The sequence below is a fragment of the Arachis hypogaea genome, chromosome 4, assembly GCF_003086295.3.
Source record: "Arachis hypogaea cultivar Tifrunner chromosome 4, arahy.Tifrunner.gnm2.J5K5, whole genome shotgun sequence".
NCBI classification, from domain to species: Eukaryota; Viridiplantae; Streptophyta; class Magnoliopsida; order Fabales; family Fabaceae; genus Arachis; species Arachis hypogaea.
The window spans coordinates 86,684,700-86,703,765 of record NC_092039.1 but is presented as its reverse complement, the minus strand read 5'-3'; the positions used below and the strand labels follow the sequence as shown (position 1 = coordinate 86,703,765).

Sequence of the window (19,066 nt, the reverse complement as noted above, 5' to 3'; positions counted from 1 at the left end):
ACAAAATAAGCTAAAAAGGAGAAAAGAGGAATTCTAGGGCACATTTTGGAGCTTGGACACACTTTGGAGCCTTAGGCCACGCTTTTAAAAGTGTGGCCCAAGATTTAAACAAAGAAAAGGCTCTTGGCGCGAAAACATCACGACGCGCACGCGTACAAGACGCTAACGCGTTGGGGAAGGATTTTTGAAGACCCACGCGTACGCGCGGATATGATCAGTGCTCATTTCCAAGGAGAACGCTACGTTTACTAAGTGAGCATTTTCGGGCACAATCAAATCTGGACTTGAAGTTTTTCAGCCTACACGTACACGTACAAGACGCGCACGCGTCGATGGAGAATCTGGAAGGAAGCACGTGAACGCGTGGGTGGCGCGGAAGCATGGAATTAACATTTTCCCACCCACGCACAAGCGCACAAGACGCGTACGCATGGGAGCGCTCAATTACAGAACGCTACACTCATTTTGTGAACGCTGAAAGGGACGCGTATGCATGCATGATGCGTACGCGTCGATGAGCCAAATCACCAGGGACGCGGAAGCATATAGCACGCATACACGTGGCTGTAAAAATGCTCTGTTCTCCAAATGAACGCTATGCTCTCCTGGAAGCTGCAACTCTGACTCAATTAATTCCAATTCAAGCCCATTGAAGCCCCAAAGCAAGCAGAGCCCAATTGACATTGCTCAAGGCACAAAGATCATCTAGAATAGGAATTTAGAATTTAATTGAAATTTGTTTTCAATTTGAATTTCATTTAGTAGTTTAGGAAGCCTATATAAAGGCATCAGTTTCATTTTAATAGAGGAGGTTGGCTCTAATAAAGAGCAGTAGGAGTAGAAGTAGGGTAGAAGGCTCTAGTAGAGAGCTTAGCTTCCTTTTCCATTTCTACAATTTTATATTTCTTTTATAATTGAATTCAGTTTGGTTTATACAATTTCAATTTCTTTTCATCTGCAAATTTACTTTCTGCAACTTTACATTTGAGCTTGCAGTGATCTGAATTTACTTTTCATACAATTTAAGTCTTCTGCAATTGTTCTGAGTTCTGATTTACTATCTTCTTTAATTTTCCAGCACCCAATTCCCTTTACATTTGATGCAATTTACTTTTCTTGCACCTTATGTTTCTGCAAATCTACATTTTGCACTTTACATTCTCTGCAATTTACTTTCTGTCACTTCAATTTCACCCAATTCCCAACTCTTAGCTTGACTAAACTAATCACCTCACTAAAGTTGCTTGATCCATCAATCCTTATGGGATCGACCTCACTCTTGTGAGTTATTACTACTTGATGCGACTCGGTACACTTGCCGGTAAGTTTGTGTGGAATCATTTTTCCCTTATCAAGTTTTTGGCGTCGTTGCCGGGGATTGATATAGATCGACAATGATTAAGTGGGTGATAAGTCTAGATTAAGCATTTTCTTTGTGTTTGTTCTTTTAATTTTCTGTTTTAAGCTGACACCAAGGTGTTTGAGTTATTGCCTCACTAAGAAATTTTCACCTGTGACATGAATTCCAATTTTCATTGGTGATGTGTTTTATAAAATTCAAATGGAGTTCAACTCATCTTGTGATCAAACAAATTTTATGGGATATTACTCACCATCACCAACTGACTATTCTAATGGTGGCTGGGAATATCACCAAGAAATCACAGATTCTGAGCACTCCAATCATTGGAGATATGCTTCAAAGCCACAAGATGAGCAAGAGAATCATATAGGATATTGCCCACCACCACAATATGATTTAATTCATTATCCTAATGGTGGCTGGGAGTATTACCAAGAATTAACAAATTCTGAGCAACCCAATCAATGGGGATTTGCTTCAGAAAATGATCAAGACAATTTCATAAGATATTGCCCACCACCACAAGATGATTTAGGTCATTATCCTCATGGTGACTGGGAATATCAACAAGGAATGAGAGAGTATGAACAATCAAGTGAAATAAACTATTTCCCAGAGCCACAAAGTGACTCATACTATTGTGACACGTACACAAATCATGGCTGGGAAGGGAATTATAATGATTCACATTCTAATCATTCAAAGACATTATCACATGACTATGCTGTCAGTACATACATGGAAGATTATTCCTCTATACCACAAAATAATCCACATTGTGATGAATTCAACAATCACTCAAGTTGTGGGTGGCAGGATCAAAACCAAACAGCATTCAATAGGTCATACTCCACTCATCAAGAGACATCATCACTAGAGTGTACTTTCAATAAATTCATGCAAGATTGTCCCCCAATGCCACAAGATGATCCATACTATGATGAATGCAACAATTCTTCAAGTTGTGCTTGGGAGGATCAAAATCAGAGAGCACTCAATGTGTCATACTCCATTAATCAAGAGCCATCATCACTTGAGCAAACCTTCAACTCATTTATGCAAAGTTGCTCAGCATCACCTCCCCGTTTTCCAATTGAAAATCCTTCATCACTTGACTACACCTCAACACAAAGTCTCCTCCAAGATACATACAATTCATTTCACCAACCACAAGATACACCCGATTACTCACAAAATTCATCTCATATCCCTCAACACAAGTTCACCACAATATCCATAAGCCCACAAAATCCACCTCAATCTGGTTCTCTCTTGCTACAAGCAGAAAAATGCCTGCAAAGTGCCATAGACTCTAAGGAGAGAACTACAGAATTCTTGGAAAGACAAGAACAATCCTGGAAAGAGCAAGAGACCCTCTTCAAGAAGATGGATGGGCACTTAGAGCAAATGAGGAGAAATTTAGAACTGCTGAGCAAGAAAAATGAAGACCAATTGGTGAATGTGAAGGAGGAAGTGGAAAAACAAGAAGAAGAGGCACCTGTGTCAAGCAAACTTTCAATGAAGAATGAGGTGGTGGAGGTATTTGAACCTGAAACTGCACTTGAGATGACAAGGGAACATGAGAACTCACAACCCTCACAAACTTCCCTGAACCAAAGAGTCTCAACACATGAATCTGTGGTTGACAGATATGAATAGGAGATGAAGAAATATTGGGAAGAACAACAAACCTCCTCCATGACAGTGCTATTAAATCAAATGTTGAGTGCAAAAGTGGAAGTGGAGGAACAAGAAAGTGAGGAAGACAATCAAAGAAGTCCAAACTCAAGTGAAGCCGAGAATTACATAGATGAAAGGCTCATTGAACCATCAATTCAAAAGGCTCTTGATGAAGATAAAGCTCCAATAATCACACAGCAACCTTGTCTTGGAATCAAAGAAGTGAAGGCAACTAACAAGAGCACTGAAAAGAGGATTGTGACCAAGATACCAAGGACAACATTCAAGAAATGGTCAACTACAAACAATCCTACCCCTAATCCAGCAAGCAAATTCAACCCAGCAAATAACAAAAGGAAGCTTGTTGAGGAGAAACCAAAACAGGGGACAATAGCTGAATCTTCTCCCCCCGTGAGGTCATTCCTCTTAACAAACTGGAAGAACAGGAAGAAAGTAAAGAACAACATGTCAAGCTAATGACACTAAAAGAGCGCTTGTTGAGAGGCAACCCAACCTTAGGTAGCATTTCATTCCTTCTCTTTGTTTATTTTCTTTGTTTGCTTTGTTTAAATTTCAATAAATTGGCATATGATTACATTCTAAGTTTGGTGTTGCCCTGCAACAATCTATTTTCAATCTTTCTGGATGATTGCATCAAATCAAAAATGAAAGTGTCACATTAAGATTCTAACTTTGGTGTGCCACTTAACTTTCTATGTAATTTATTCAACGACACCACTTATCTGCATAATCATAATGCCTCTGCAAAGCTATCTTTCTTTTAGTTTGACTTTTTTCTCTCTTTGTTTTAGTCATTTTTTGTTTTTAATACTTTCATTTATTTTGCTCCTTAACTGTTCTTGTTAATACCTCACCAAAAAATCCTTATTCATGATAGATTCTTTGCTTGGTGATTGTATTTAACATATAACAGTTCCCTTTGTTTAGTTTTAGTTCAAATAAATTGACATATGGTTGCATTCTAAGTTTGGTGTTGCTATGCAACAAAAATTTGTTTACAATCTATACTGGATACTTGCATCAATTCCAAAAGAAAGTGTCACACTAGGTTTGGTGTGCCACTTATTATTTATGCAATGTATCATGCACACTGTTCCGAGGGTTACCTGAAACTGGAGGTCGATCTCAGATGAGATCTTCCGTACTGGTCGTAGCTGGTGTGTCCGGCAGGTGGATGACAGCCGGAGCTGGTATGTCCAACTGGTTGGACTGATGGTGCTGCTGATCCTCTGTCACCGAAGGGTGGGGGGTACCTGCAAGGGACTTCGATGCTTAAGTTAGCAAGGGTATGAAGCAGGTTTTATGTAGAATCAGAGTATGAGTTATACCTGGGTGCTCCAGCGTATTTATAATGATGAGATGTGACCTTTTGGATAAGATAAGTTAGTTATCTTATCTTTATCTTTGAGTTGAGGTTAGTGTATCTTCAATGGAACCGCCTTTATCTCTATAGGCTTGAGTTGCCCTAGGATTTGGGTCGTGTTCCTCTATTTGGGCCCTTTACTGGGCTCTCCTGTCGATTTGGCCGAGCTCTTTGAGAAGAGGTCGGCTAGTCGGACCTAAGGAGGTCGGTCGCTTTTATCGCCAATCATCCCGGGTCGGGTAACTCGACCCAGGGTATGAACAGTGTCCCTGCTTGAGCTCGATCTTTTTGTCGAGGTCGAGTTTTTTGGACTTCGGTCCTTCTATGATAAAGCCGAACTCAAGCATTTCGTCGATTTCTTCCTTATGTAGAATCTTTTGAATGTAGAACGTTTTCCTCTAAAAGCGCGCGCTTTTATATCAGCGCTTTTTTGGGAACGCGAGAAGGTTTTAATATTTGCATTTAATTGGCATTAATTGCCTCATTTTCTCTTGGTCTTTTATTTTGAATTTCTCAATCAAAAAATGGTTTCTCTTCTTCACTTCTTCTTCGTAACTTCTCCTTTTACTCTCTCATTTTTTGTTTCTTTTGTAGCTTCTTCCGTCTGTTCTGTCATTACTTTCTGTGGAAGAGCTGTGATTTCTAGGTTTTTTCCTCTGCAGTTTTCCGCTTTCGAGGGGTGGCTTTGTGGCTTCTGTTCTTTCGGCTTTCGAGGTTTTCTTCTAATTTTTTCCAGGTTTGTTTTTTCTTTCTTCTGTTTCCTTATATGTGGATAGTTTGCATTTTGTTTAGAGGAAGTTTGGGTCTTTCTGCTTTTATCATGCCTGATTGTTGCATGCTCTGGAATTTCTTCGTTTTTGGTGCGAATCTTTTTCTTGTTGCTTGAATATTTTTCTTTATGTTGTCACCGTTTCTGCTTGTGCCTTCGCTGATGATTTTTTTTTTTTGCTTGATTCCGAAAAAGTTTTTGCGTCTTTGCTATTTTTCTGCTTGGCATTTTTTGGTGTTTTTGACAATGCTTTTGCTGACAAACTGTAGAAGGGTGTCGATTTTGTGTTTTTACTTCCTTTGTATCCTTTGAGACTTTATTTTCTTTTTGATGAGTGTCAGGACGTGAGCTGTAGAGATTTCTTAAAAAACCTTGCTTTGTTACTGCCTCCAAGGGATGCCCCAAGACTTTTGGCTTGAGTCTTGGGGTTTTCCTTTTCTGTTTGTCCATCCGTCGAGTTGTTTTGCCCCTCATCCGAAATGTTTTTTAAGTAATCCTCTCTTCTTTTCTTTTTGTAGGATTTAGTTGGCCTCATGTCTTTCCGAAATAACGTTGTAGAGATGCCTTCCCAGGTCCCTGAGGGCATGGCTGATTGGGTGGACTCGATGGTTCTTATCTGTGTCTCTCTGGTTGATTCTAAGTTTTGCGCGTAGCTTAGGCAGTTTCATAGTGTCTGTAGTAATCCCTGTGATGAGAAGAACTATGAACTTGTCCCTCCCTCTTCTGACGAGAGAGTCTGCTTCTCTACTCGGGTTGTTAACGATCGCCCTTTCTTCTATGTTTATGACTTTTTCTTTGGTCAGCTGGGTATCACCCTTCCGTTTACTAAATTTGAGGCCGACCTGTTATGGTCCTGTAATGTCGCCCCCTCCCAACTTCACCCTAATTCCTGGGGTTTCATAAAGATTTTTCAGTTGTTGTGCAATGGTTTTGGTATCCCTGCTTCCCAATCTCTCTTTTTCTATCTATTTGTCTTGACTAAGCACGGAGTGGTAAAAAAGAAAGTAGCTTGGGTCTCCTTTTGCTCTACCCAGGGAAAGAAGGTCTTTTCCATGTTTGACGAGTAATTCCGCGATTTTAAAAACTACCTTTTCAAGGTCCGAGCTGTTGAAGGAGCTCGGCCCTTCTTTCTGGATGAAAATGACGAGCTTGCTTTTTCCTTGGAATGGCAAAAAGATGTGAGGGTGTCTCGATATACGTGGGAAACGTTGGATGAGGCTGAGCGAGCCTTTGTGACTGTCTTGGAAGAACACTGGGGTCAACCTCCCCATCTCGACACAAAGAAATTTCTAACCAATCCCTCTCTTCTTCAAACTGAGCTGGGTATTTTGTGTTTACTTTTTTATCTGTTTATATTGCTTGTGACTGTCTTTTCCGACTTGTAGCTTAATTTCTATTTTATTTGCAGAGGCAATGAAGAATAATGAATCCATGAAAGCTTTTAAAAGAGCGTAGAGGGTGACTGCTGCTAGAAACATCTCAGCCAAGGTGGCTGGGGAAGGATCCTCCCAAGTGCACGTGAAGCCGTCTGTGCCGAGTTCCCCTGGGGTAAAGAAGGTGATCCCTACTCCTTGAGTTCGTCTGGTGGATCCTCACCCTACTTCTGCTGCTCCTTCTGTTGCTCCTCCCAATAAAAAACAAAAAATAGCTGAGCCTTTCGACCTCAATGCTCCCGATTTTAATGCCATTGAATTTATGGATCAGCAAATCGGTCCTTATGGTACCCTCCCCATGGACGATGTGTCTATCCTCCATCATTTGGAATTTATGGCCCGAAATAACGTAAAGATGGCGTATATGGCGGCTGCTATATACCGGAGTGCTCAGAATCTTCCTCTCCACGCCACCAAAGCATTTATGGAGGAGGCAAAGCAGGAGTTTAACCGGATGAGGGAGCTGAAGGAGGAACTTGAAGTAAAGGTGACCAAGTTGGAGAAGGATCTAGAGAACGAGAAGGCGAGTTCCCTTTCACTGGCAGCTTATTTGAGGTTGGCCGAGGACACAGCCATGATGCATAAGGAGAGTTACGTTACGTCTTATCGGGAGGTGATGCACCTGAGGGGGGAGTTGGACAATGCCCGGGAAGATTATTCTGAGCTCCAAGGTCATCTCGTTGGCAGCGTGACTGCTGCTTATGAGAACTTGAAGGAGCAAGTTTGGGTCATTGCTCCCGAGGCCGATCTCACCCCTTTCAGCCTGGACAACGTTGTCAGGGATGGCAAGATTATCCCTGATGACGAGGGTGATGATGATGCTGATCCTCCCCTGTGTCCTCTGCCAAAGTGTCGACCTCTTCTGCTCCTCCGGTTGCACCTGATTCGGATTGCCAGGTTCTGAACCGGGAGGATGGAACTATAGACGCTGTGCCTATTCAGACTCGTCCTCTTTCCCCTTGTCCTGATGCTGCCAAGAAGGCTCCTTATGCTTGCTGATCTCTTTCTGGATATTTATGTAGTTGGCCCGGCTTGTGGGCTCTTAAAACTTTTTGTTTATTTGCTGACGTTTTCTAGTTGCTTGTTTTAGCAACTTTTATTTTGAAAAACAAAGAGTAGCTCGCTATCCTTTTAAGGTAGGTTTTGATGGCCTCCGAGGCTTTATAACTTTGTAGATTATATCAAGGTTTTTGACTTGTTATCTCTTCTGTTTTCTGAGAATGTTGGAACCTTGCAGCTCGACCTCTTTGGATTGCTTTGTACGTATTGTTTATAGCTTGGATCCTTTGAGGTTGTGTCTGTGTGGGTCTGACTTGTTTCTCGGTTTTTTCGCTTTTGTACGTATTTTTGGTGCTCCATAACCGATTCCTTTGCGTTGGTCCCCTTCTAAGTTATTTCTGTAATCCCCTTTCTTGGACCTTTATCAGGTTTCTTTCGGGGATTACTTTTATAACTTGTTTTGTAGGAAATCGACTTCGTTAGGTCGATCTCTTTCTAAGTTATTTTTGTAATCCTCTTTCTTGGACCTTTGTCAGGTCTCTTTCAGGATTACTTTTATAACTTTGTTTTGTAGGAAACCGACTTCGTTAGGTCGATCTCTTTCTAAGTTATTTTTATAATCCTCTTTCTTGGACCTTTGTCAGGTCTCTTTTAGGGATTACTTTTATAACTTTGTTTTGTAGGAAACCGACTTCGTTAGGTCGATCTCTTTCTAAGTTAAAGTAATCCTCTTTAATAGGGTTGGCCAGACCTCTTTCCAGGGTTTACTTATAACTTGGGTTGACTTGGTCCGACTTCTGAACGTCGGCCAGTCTTTAAGTTATTATTTTAGCTATCCGTAAGACCTCGTCAGGTTCTTTTTTGGATTGCTTTCGATAACTTCTTACATTATTCTGTGTTCATCTTTGCCGATTTATAGAAAGTGGTTGGCATCTTTAGATCGTCTTTTGGGTGAATCGCGTTTTCACCTTTATCGAACGGTTATCTTTATCATGATCATGCAGTGAAATTGTTTTTCACTTTCTGCCGATCTATTGCTTTATAATCGGATGATGAATACTTCAGATTAATGCATCTTGAAATCTTGTAGAATATCTAAATAAACTTTATTCAAAGTGTGAATATATACATGTGGGAATTTTTTTATCCTTTTAAGTCGGATAATGTCTAGGTCTCAACCTGGTGCCTCATTAAAAAACTTTTTCAGGAAAAAGAGTGCATCCAATAATGAGATCCTTTACCTTTTCTAACTGTAGTACCTTCTTAGGTTGCAGGCGTGCCATGATCTGGGAAGCTCTCGTCCATCGAGTTCGGACAGTCTGTAGTAGCCCTTCCCAAGTACTTCTATAACTCGGTAGGGTCCTTTCCAGTTTGCTGCCAGCGTTCCTTCTCCTGGTCGAGTTGTTCCAATATCATTTCGGATTAGGATAAGATCATTCTCTGCAAAACTTCTCGATACTACCCTTTGATTATATCTGGAAGCCATTCGACGCTTTAGAGCTTCCTCCCTAATCCGAGCTCTTTCTTGGATTTCAGGTAGTAGGTCGAGCTCTTCCCTCTGAAGTTGGGAGTTTGCTCCCTCATTGTAATGAACTACTCTAGGCGATCTTTCCTCAATCTCTACTGGAATCATTGCCTCTATTCCGTATGCTAACCGGAAGGGGGATTCCTTTGTGGTGGAATGTGGCATCGTTCAATATGCCCATAGGACCTGTGGAAGCTCTTCTGCCCAAGCTTCCTTTGCATCTTGTAATCTCCGTTTTAACCCGACCAATATGACTTTGTTGGCGGCTTCGGCCTGTCCATTGGCCTGTGGATGTTCGACGGAGGTGTATTGGTGCTTTATATTCAAGTCGGCTACTAGTTTTCTGAAGCCTGCATCTGTGAATTGAGTGCCATTGTCTGTGGTTATTGAATATGGAACTCCGAACCTTGTGACAATATTTCTATATAGGAATTTCTGGCTTCTTTGGGCGGTGGTGTTGGCTAGGGGTTCTGCCTCGATCCACTTTGTAAAGTAATCTACCCCTACTATGAGAAATTTAACTTGTCCTGATCCCTGAGGAAAGGGGCCGAGAAGATCGAGTCCCCATTTTGCAAACGGCCAAGGCGAAGTCACGCTAATGAGCTCTTCTAGCGGGGCGATGTGAAAGTTGGCATGCTTCTGACATGGTGGACATGTCTTTACAAATTCTGTGGCTTCTTTCTGTAATGTTGGCCAATAGAACCCTGCCCGGAGTACTTTTTTGGCGAGGGCCCGTGCTCCGAGATGATTGCCACAAATGTCGCCGTGTACTTCTTCTAACACTTCCTTTGTGTGGGAGGTCGGCACGCATTTTAATAATGGTACTGAGATCCCTCTTTTGTACAGGATGTTGTTTATGATGGTGTAGTACTGTGCCTCCCTTTTTAGCCTCTTTGCCTCCTTTTCTTCTGTGGGGAGTGTTCCTGTTTTGAGGTAGTTGATTATGGGGGTCATCCATCCTTAGTCCTGGTTTACTATGGCTAGGACTTTTTCCTCTTCCGAGATTGACGGGTTCTGTAACATTTCCTGGATGAGGCTTCTATTGTTGCCCCCTGGTTTGGTGCTGGCTAGTTTTGAGAGTGCGTCAGCTCGGGCATTTTGTTCGCGGGGTATGTGGCAGATCTTATATTCCCTGATTTGTCCGAGCTGTTCCTTGGTCTTATCCAAATACTTTTTCATGTTGGGATCTTTGGCTTGGTAGCTCCCTGTTATTTGTGATGTGACCACTTGTGAATCGCTGTAAATGTTGAGTTTTTGAGCTCCCATCTCTTCAGCCAGCTTCAAACCAACTAACAATGCTTCATATTCTGCCTGGTTATTTGAGGTCGAGAACCTGAACTTGAGGGAGAGCTCAACTTGGGTTCCTTGGTTGCTTTCTATTATTACGCCTGCGCCGCTTCTACTTTTATTTGAAGAACTGTCCACGTAGAGATTCCATTCTGTGAGGGTTTCCAGGGCATCTGTAAATTCTGCGATAAAGTCGGCCAGATACTGTGATTTGATGGCCGTCCGAGCTTCATATTGGAGGTCAAACTCTGACATCTCGACTGCCCATTGTAGAATTCTACCTGTTAAATCTGTTTTCTACAATATTCCTTTTAAGGGCTGGTTAGTTCGAACCTTAATGGTGTGAGCCTAGAAGTAAGGGCGGAGTCGTTGGGATGTTAAAATAAGAGTATAGGCGAATTTTTCTATTTTCAGGTAGTTCAGCTCGGATTCCTGTAGTGCTTTGCTAATGAAGTAGACGGGTTGTTGTCCATTCTCGTCTTCTCTGACTAGTGCTGAGGCTATTGCCTGGCTTCCTACTGCGAGATATAATATGAGTGGTTCTCCTTCTCATGGTCGAGATAGGATAGGTGGCCGTCCTAAGAACTTCTTAAAGTCTTGGAAGGCTTGCTCACATTCTGTTGTCCATTCGAACTGTTTTCCCTTTCTTAAAGTAGCATAAAAGGGGAGAGATCTTATCGCAGCTCCTGCTAAGAATCGGGATAGGGCGGCTGGTGCACGAAATTGTGATCAATACTTTTCACAAATCAAATAATCCCCGGTAATGAAACCAAAAACTTGGTGTTCAATACCATGGCATAAACACAACTTCGCACAACTAACCAACAAGTGTACTGGGTCGTCCAAGTAATAAACCTTACGCGAGTAAGGGTCGATCCCACAGAGATTGTTGGTATGAAGCAAGCTATGGTCACCTTGTAAATCTTAGTCAGGCAAACTCAAATGGGTATGGTGATAAACGCATAAAACATAAAGATAAAGATAGAGTTACTTATGTAATTCATTGGTAGGAACTTCAGATAAGCGTATGAAGATGCTATCCCTTCCGTCTCTCTACTTTCCTACTGTCTTCATCCAATCCTTCTTACTCCTTTCCATGGCAAGCTTAAGCAAGGGTTTCACCGTTGTCAGTGGCTACCTCCCATCCTCTCAGTGGAAATGTTCAACGCACCCTGTCACGGCACGGCTATCCATCTGTCGGTTCTCGATCAGGCCGGAATAGAATCCAGTGATTCTTTTGCGTCTGTCACTAACGCCCCGCCCTCAGGAGTTTGAAGCACGTCACAGTCATTCAATCATTGAATCCTACTCAAAATACCACAGACAAGGTTAGACCTTCCGGATTCTCTTGAATGCCGCCATCAGTTCTAGCCTATACCACGAAGACTCCGGTTAAAGAATCCAAGAGATATCCACCCAATCTAAGGTAGAACGGAGGTGGTTGTCAGGCACGCGTTCATAGGTGAGAATGATGATGAGTGTCACGGATCATCACATTCATCAAGTTGAAGAACAAGTGATATCTTAGAACAAGAACAAGCGGAATTGAATAGAAGAACAATAGTAATTGCATTAATACTCGAGGTACAGCAGAGCTCCACACCTTAATCTATGGTGTGTAGAAACTCCACCGTTGAAAATACATAAGAACAAGGTCTAGGCATGGCCGAATGGCCAGCCTCCCAATGATCTAAGAACTAGATGTCCAAAGATGATCAAAAGATCTAAAATGATCCAAAGATGAAAATACAATAGTAAAAGGTCCTATTTATAGAGAACTAGTAGCCTAAGGTTTACAGAGATGAGTAAATGACATAAAAATCCACTTCTGGGCCCACTTGGTGTGTGCTTGGGCTGAGCAATGAAGCATTTTCGTGTAGAGACTCCTCTTGGAGTTAAACGCCAGCTTTGGTGCCAGTTTGGGCGTTTAACTCCCATTCTTGTGCCAGTTTGGGCGTTTAACGCTGGGATTTCTGAGGGTGACTTTGAACGCCGGTTTGGGCCATCAAATCTTGGGCAAAGTATGGACTATCATATATTGCTGGAAAGCCCAGAATGTCTACTTTCAAACGCCGTTGAGAGTGCGCCAATTGGGCTTCTGTAGCTCCAGAAAATCCACTTCGAGTGCAGGGAGGTCAGAATCCAACAGCATCTGCAGTCCTTTTTGGTCTCTGAATCAGATTTTTGCTCAGGTCCCTCAATTTCAGCCAGAAAATACCTGAAATCACAGAAAAACACACAAACTCATAGTAAAGTCTAGAAAAGTGAATTTTAACTAAAAACTAATAAAAATATACTAAAAACAAACTAGATCATACTAAAAACATACTAAAAACAATGCCAAAAAGCGTACAAATTATCCGCTCATCACAACACCAAACTTAAATTGTTGCTTGTCCTCAAGCAATTGAAAATCAAATAAGATAAAAAAAAGAAGAGAATATACAATGAATTCCAAAAACATCTATGAAGATCAGTATTAATTAGATGAGCGGGGCTTTTAGCTTTTTGCCTCTGAATAGTTTTGGCATCTCACTCTATCCTTTGAAATTCAGAATGATTGGCTTCTTTAGGAACTTAGAATCCAGATAGTGTTACTGATTCTCCTAGTAAAGTATGATGATTCTTGAACATAGCTACTTATTGAGTCTTGGCCGTGGCCCAAAGCACTCTGTCTTCCAGTATTACCACCGGATACATACATGCCACGGACACATAATTGGGTGAACCTTTTCAGATTGTGACTCAGCTTTGCTAGAGTCCCCAATTAGAGGTGTCCAGGGTTCTTAAGCACACTCTTTTTGCCTTGGATCACAACCTTATTTCTTTTCTTTTTCTTTCCTTTTTTTTTCTTTTTCTCTTTCTTTTTCTTTTCCCTTTTTTTTCGAATTTTTTTTTCATCACTACTTTTTCTTGCTTCAAGAATCATTTTTATGATTTTTCAGATCCTCAGTAACATGTCTCCTTTTTCATCATTCTTTCGAGAGCCAACATTCATGAGCCACAAATTCAAAAGACATATGCACTGTTTAAGCATACATTCAGAAAACAAAAGTATTGCCACCACATCAAGATAATTAAACTGTTATAAAATTCAAAATTCATGCAATTCTTTTCTTTTTCAATTTAAGCACATTTTTCATTCAAGAAAGGTGATGGATTCATAGGATATTCATAACTTTAAGGCATAGACACTAAGACACTAATGATCACAAGTCACAAACATAGATAAACATAAGCATAATTTTCGAAAAACAGAGAAATAAAAAACAAGGAAATTAAAGAACGGGTCCACCTTAGTGATGGCGGCTTGTTCTTCCTCTTGAAGATCCTATGGAGTGCTTGAGCCCTCAATGTCTCTTCCTTGTCTTTGTTGCTCCTCTCTCATGATTCTTTGATCTTCTCTAATTTCATGGAGGATGATGGAGTGTTCTTGATGCTCCACCCTTAGTTGTCCCATGTTGGAACTCAATTCTCCTAGGGAGGTGTTTAGTTGCTCCCAATAGTTTTGTGGAGGAAAGTGCATCCCTTGAGGCATCTCAGGGATCTCATGATGAGTGGGGTCTCTTGTGTGCTCCATCCTCTTCTTAGTGATGGGCTTGTCCTCATCAATAGGGATGTCTCCCTCTATGTCAACTCCAACCGAATAACAGAGGTGACAAATGAGATGAGGGAAGGCTAACCTTGCCAAGGTAGAGGACTTGTCCACCACCTTATAAAGTTCTTGAGATATAACCTCATGAACTTCTATTTCTTCTCCAATCATGATGCTATGAATCATGATAGCCCGGTCTATGGTAACTTCGGACCGGTTGCTAGTGGGAATGATTGAGCGTTGGATAAACTCCAACCATCCTCTAGCCACGGGTTTGAGGTCATGCCTTCTCAATTGAACCGGCTTCCCTCTTGAATCTCTCTTCCATTGGGCGCCCTCTTCACATATGACTGTGAGGACTTGGTCCAACCTTTGATCAAAGTTGACCCTTCTAGTGTAAGGATGTTCATCTCCTTGCATCATGGGCAAATTGAATGCCAACCTTACACTTTCCGGACTAAAATCCAAATATTTCCCCCGAACCATAGTAAGATAATTCTTTGGATCCGGGTTCACACTTTGATCATGGTTCTTGGTGATCCATGCATTGGCATAGAACTCTTGAACCATTAAGATTCCAACTTGTTGAATGGGGTTGGTAAGAACTTCCCAACCTCTTCTTCGGATCTCATGTCGGATCTCCGAATATTCACTCTTTTTGAGTGAAAAAGGGACCTCGGGGATCACCTTCTTCAAGGCCACAACTTCATAGAAGTGGTCTTGATGCACCCTTGAGATGAATCTCTCCATCTCCCATGACTCGGAGGTGGAAGCTTTTGCCTTCCCTTTCCTCTTTCTAGAGGTTTCTCCGTCCTTGGATGCCATAAATGGTTATGGAAAAACAAAAAGCAATGCTTTTACCACACCAAACTTAAAATGTTTGCTCGTCCTCGAGCAAAAGAAGAAAGAAGAGAGTAGAAGAAGAAGAAATGAGGAAGAAGGGAATGGCCTTGTGTTCGGCCAAAGGGGGTAGAAGTGGTGTTTAGGTTGTGTGAAAATGAAGGAGTGAAGAGGGGTTTATATAGGAGTGGGGGTGGTGAGGGTTCGGCTATTTGAGGGTGGGTTTGGGAGGGAAAGTGGTTTGAATTTGAATGGTGAGGTAGGTGGGGTTTTGTGAAGGATGGATGTGAGTGGTGAAGAGAAAGATGGAATTGGATAGGTGAAGGGTTTTTGGGGAAGAGGTGTTGAGGTGATTGGTGAATGGGTGAAGAAGAGAGAGAGTGGTGGGGTAGGTAGGGATCTTGTGGGGTCCACAGATCCTGAGGTGTCAAGGAAAAGTCATCCCTGCACCAAATGGCATGCAAAAATGCGTTTTTAGCCATTTCTGGCGTTAAACACCGGGCTGGTGCCCATTTCTGGCGTTTAACGCCAGCTTCTTGCCCTTTTCTGGCGTTTAACGCCAGTCTGGTGCCCCTTTCTGGCGTTAAACGCCCAGAATGGTGCCAGACTGGGCGTTAAACGCCCAACAGCTAGCCTTACTGGCGTTTAAACGCCAGTAAGTTCTTCCTCTAGGGTGTGCTGTTTTTCTTCCTATTTTTCATTCTGTTTTTGCTTTTTTCATTGATTTTGTGACTTCTCATGATCATCAACCTACAAAAAACATAAAATAACAAAAGAAAATAGTCAAAATATAACATTGGGTTGCCTCCCAACAAGCGCTTCTTTAATGTCAGTAGCTTGACAGTGGGCTCTCATGGAGCCTCAGAAATGCTCAGAGCCATGTTGGAACCTCCCAACACCAAACTTAGAGTTTGAATGTGGGGGTTCAACACCAAACTTAGAGTTTGGTTGTGGCCTCCCAATACCAAACTTAGAGTTTGACTGTGGGGGCTCTGTTTGGCTCTATTTTGAGAGAAGCTCTTCATGCTTCCTCTCCATGGTGACAGAGGGATATCCTTGAGCCTCAAACACAAAGGATTCTTCATTCACTTGAATGATCAATTCTCCTCTATCAACATCAATCACAGCCCTTGCTGTGGCTAGGAAGGGTCTGCCAAGGATGATGGATTCATCCATGCACTTCCCAGTCTCTAGGACTATGAAATCAGCAGGGATGTAATGGTCTTCAACTTTTACCAGAACATCCTCTACAAGTCCATAGGCTTATTTTCTTGAATTGTCTGCCATCTCTAGTGAGATTTTTGCAGCTTGCACCTTAGAGATCCCTAACTTCTCCATTACAGAGAGAGGCATGAGGTTTACACTTGACCCTAAGTCACACAAGGCCTTCTTGAAGGTCATGGTGCCTATGGTACAAGGTATTGAAAACTTCCCAGGATCCTGTCTCTTTTGAGGCAATTTCTGCCTAGACAAGTCATCCAGTTCTTTGGTGAGCAAAGGGGGTTCATCCTCCCAAGTCTCATTTCCAAACAACTTGTTATTTAGCTTCATGATTGCTCCAAGGTATTTAGCAACTTGCTCTTCAGTGACATACTCATCCTCTTCAGAGGAAGAATACTCATCAGAGCTCATGAATGGCAGAAGTAAGTCCAATGAAATCTCTATGGTCTCATTTTGAGCCTCAGATTCCCATGGTTCCTCATTGGGGAACTCATTGGAGGCCAGTGGACGTCCATTGAGGTCTTCCTCAGTGGCGTTCACTGCCTCTTCCTCCTCTCCAAATTCGGCCATGTTGATGGCTTTGCACTCTCCTTTTGGATTTTCTTCTGTATTGCTTGGAAGAGTACTAGGAGGGAGTTCAGTAATTCTCTTGCTCAGCTGACCCACTTGTGCCTCCAAGTTTCTAATGGAGGACCTTGTTTCAGTCATGAAACTTTGAGTGGTTTTGATTAGATCAGAGACCATGGTTGCTAAGTCAGAGGTATTCTGCTTAGAACTCTCTGTCTGTTGCTGAGAAGATGATGGAAAAGGCTTGCTATTGCTAAACCTGTTTCTTCCACCATTATTATTGTTGAAACCTTGTTGAGGTCTCTGTTGATCCTTCCATGAGAGATTTGGATGATTTCTCCATGAAAGATTATAGGTGTTTCCATAGGATTCTCCCATGTAATTCACCTCTTCCATTGAAGGGTTCTCAGGATCATAAGCTTCTTCCTCAGATGAAGCCTCCTTAGTACTGCTTGGTGCATTTTGCATTCCAGACAGACTTTGAGAAATCATATTGACTTGTTGAGTCAATATTTTGTTCTGAGCCAATATGGCATTCAGAGTGTCAATCTCAAGAACTCCTTTCTTCTGACTAGTCCCATTGTTCACAGGATTTCTTTCAGAAGTGTACGTGAATTGGTTATTTGCAACCATTTCAATCAGCTCTTGAGCTTCTGTAGGCGTCTTCTTCAGATGAAGAGATCCTCCAGCAGAGCTATCCAAAGACATTTTGGATAGTTTAGAGAGACCATCATAGAAAATACCTATGATGCTCCATTCCGAAAGCATATCAGAAGGACACTTTCTGATTAATTGTTTGTATCTTTCCCAAGCTTCATAGATGGATTCTCCTTCCTTCTGTCTGAAGGTTTGGACTTCCACTCTAAGCTTACTCAATTTTTGAGGTGGAAAGAACTTTGCCAAGAAGGCATTGACTAGCTTTTCCCAAGAGTCCAGGCTTTCTTTAGGTTGTGAGTCCAACCATGTCCTAGCTCTGTCTCTTACAGCAAAAGGGAATAGCATAAGTCTGTAGACCTCAGGGTCAACCCCATTAGTCTTGACAGTGTCACAGATTTGCAAGAATTCAGCTAAGAACTGATGAGGATCTTCCAATGGAAGTCCATGGAACTTGCAATTCTGTTGCATTAGAGAAACTAATTGAGGCTTAAGCTCAAAGTTGTTTGCTCCAATGGCAGGGATAGAGATGCTTCTCCCATAGAAGTCGGGAGTAGGTGCAGTAAAGTCACCCAGCACCTTCCTTGCATCGTTGGCATTGTTGTTGTTTTCGGCTGCCATGTGTTCTTCTTCTTTGAAGATTTCTGTTAGGTCCTCTACAGAGATTTGTGCCTTAGCTTCTCTTAGTTTTCGCTTCAAGGTCCTTTCAGGTTCAGGATCAGCCTCAACAAGAATGCTTTTGTCTTTGCTCCTGCTCATAAGAAAGAGAAGAGAACAAGAAATGTGGAATCCTCTATGTCACAGTATAGAGATTCCTTTAGGTGTCAGAGGAAAAGAAAAGTAGAAGACAGAAGTAGAAAATTCGAACTTATCAAAGAAGATGGAGTTCGAATTTTGCATTAAGGAATAGTGTTAGTCCATAAACAGAAGGATGTGAGAAGAAGGGAAGTAATTTTCGAAAATTAAGTAAAAGATTTTGAAAACATTTTTGAAAAACACTAATTGATTTTCGAAATTGAAAGTGGAAAAGAAATCAAGTGATTTTTGAAAAAGATTTTGAAATTAGAAATCAAAAAGATTTGATTGAAAACTATTTTGAAAAAGATGTGGTTAAGAGGATATGATTAGTTTTAAAAAGATTTGATTTTGAAAATTAAAAACTTGGCTAACAAGAAAAGATATGAATCAAACATTAAACCTTTCTCAACAGAAAAGGCAACATACTTGAAATGTTGAATCAAATCATTAATTGATAGCAAGTATTTTTAAAAATAGAAAGAAATTGATTTTGAAAACATATGATTGAAAAGATATGATTTGAAAAAGTTTGAAAACTGAAAAAAAAATCTGCATTAAAAACAAAATCTTCCCTCTTGTGCCATCCTGGCGTTAAACGCCCAGAATGGTGCACATTCTGGCGTTTAACGCCCAAAACTATACCCTTTTGGGCGTTAAACGCCCAACCAGGTACCCTGGCTGGCGTTTAAACGCCAGTCTATCCTTCTTCACTGGGCGTTTTGAACGCCCAGCTTTTTCTGTGTAATTCCTCTGCTGTATGTTCTGAATCTTTAATTCTCTGTATTATTGACTTGAGAAGACACAAATTAAAAATATTTTTGGATTTTTAATAATAAGGAATAATCAAAATGCAACTAAAATCAAATAACAATGCATGCAAGACACCAAACTTAGCAGTTTGTATACTACTGACACTAATGAGAATGCATATCAGACATATAAACACTCAAG

At 41.3% G+C, this 19,066-nt stretch overlaps 1 non-coding gene across 1 annotated transcript; it reads left to right on the top strand.

Annotated features, from left to right (window-relative positions):
* Positions 1-17,425: 17,425 nt before the first annotated feature.
* On the top strand, positions 17,426-17,533 carry LOC112799215 (small nucleolar RNA R71). The gene has a single exon (XR_003200791.1). It is a non-coding gene; the product is annotated as a small nucleolar RNA R71 (small nucleolar RNA).
* The last annotated feature ends 1,533 nt before the right edge of the window (positions 17,534-19,066 follow it).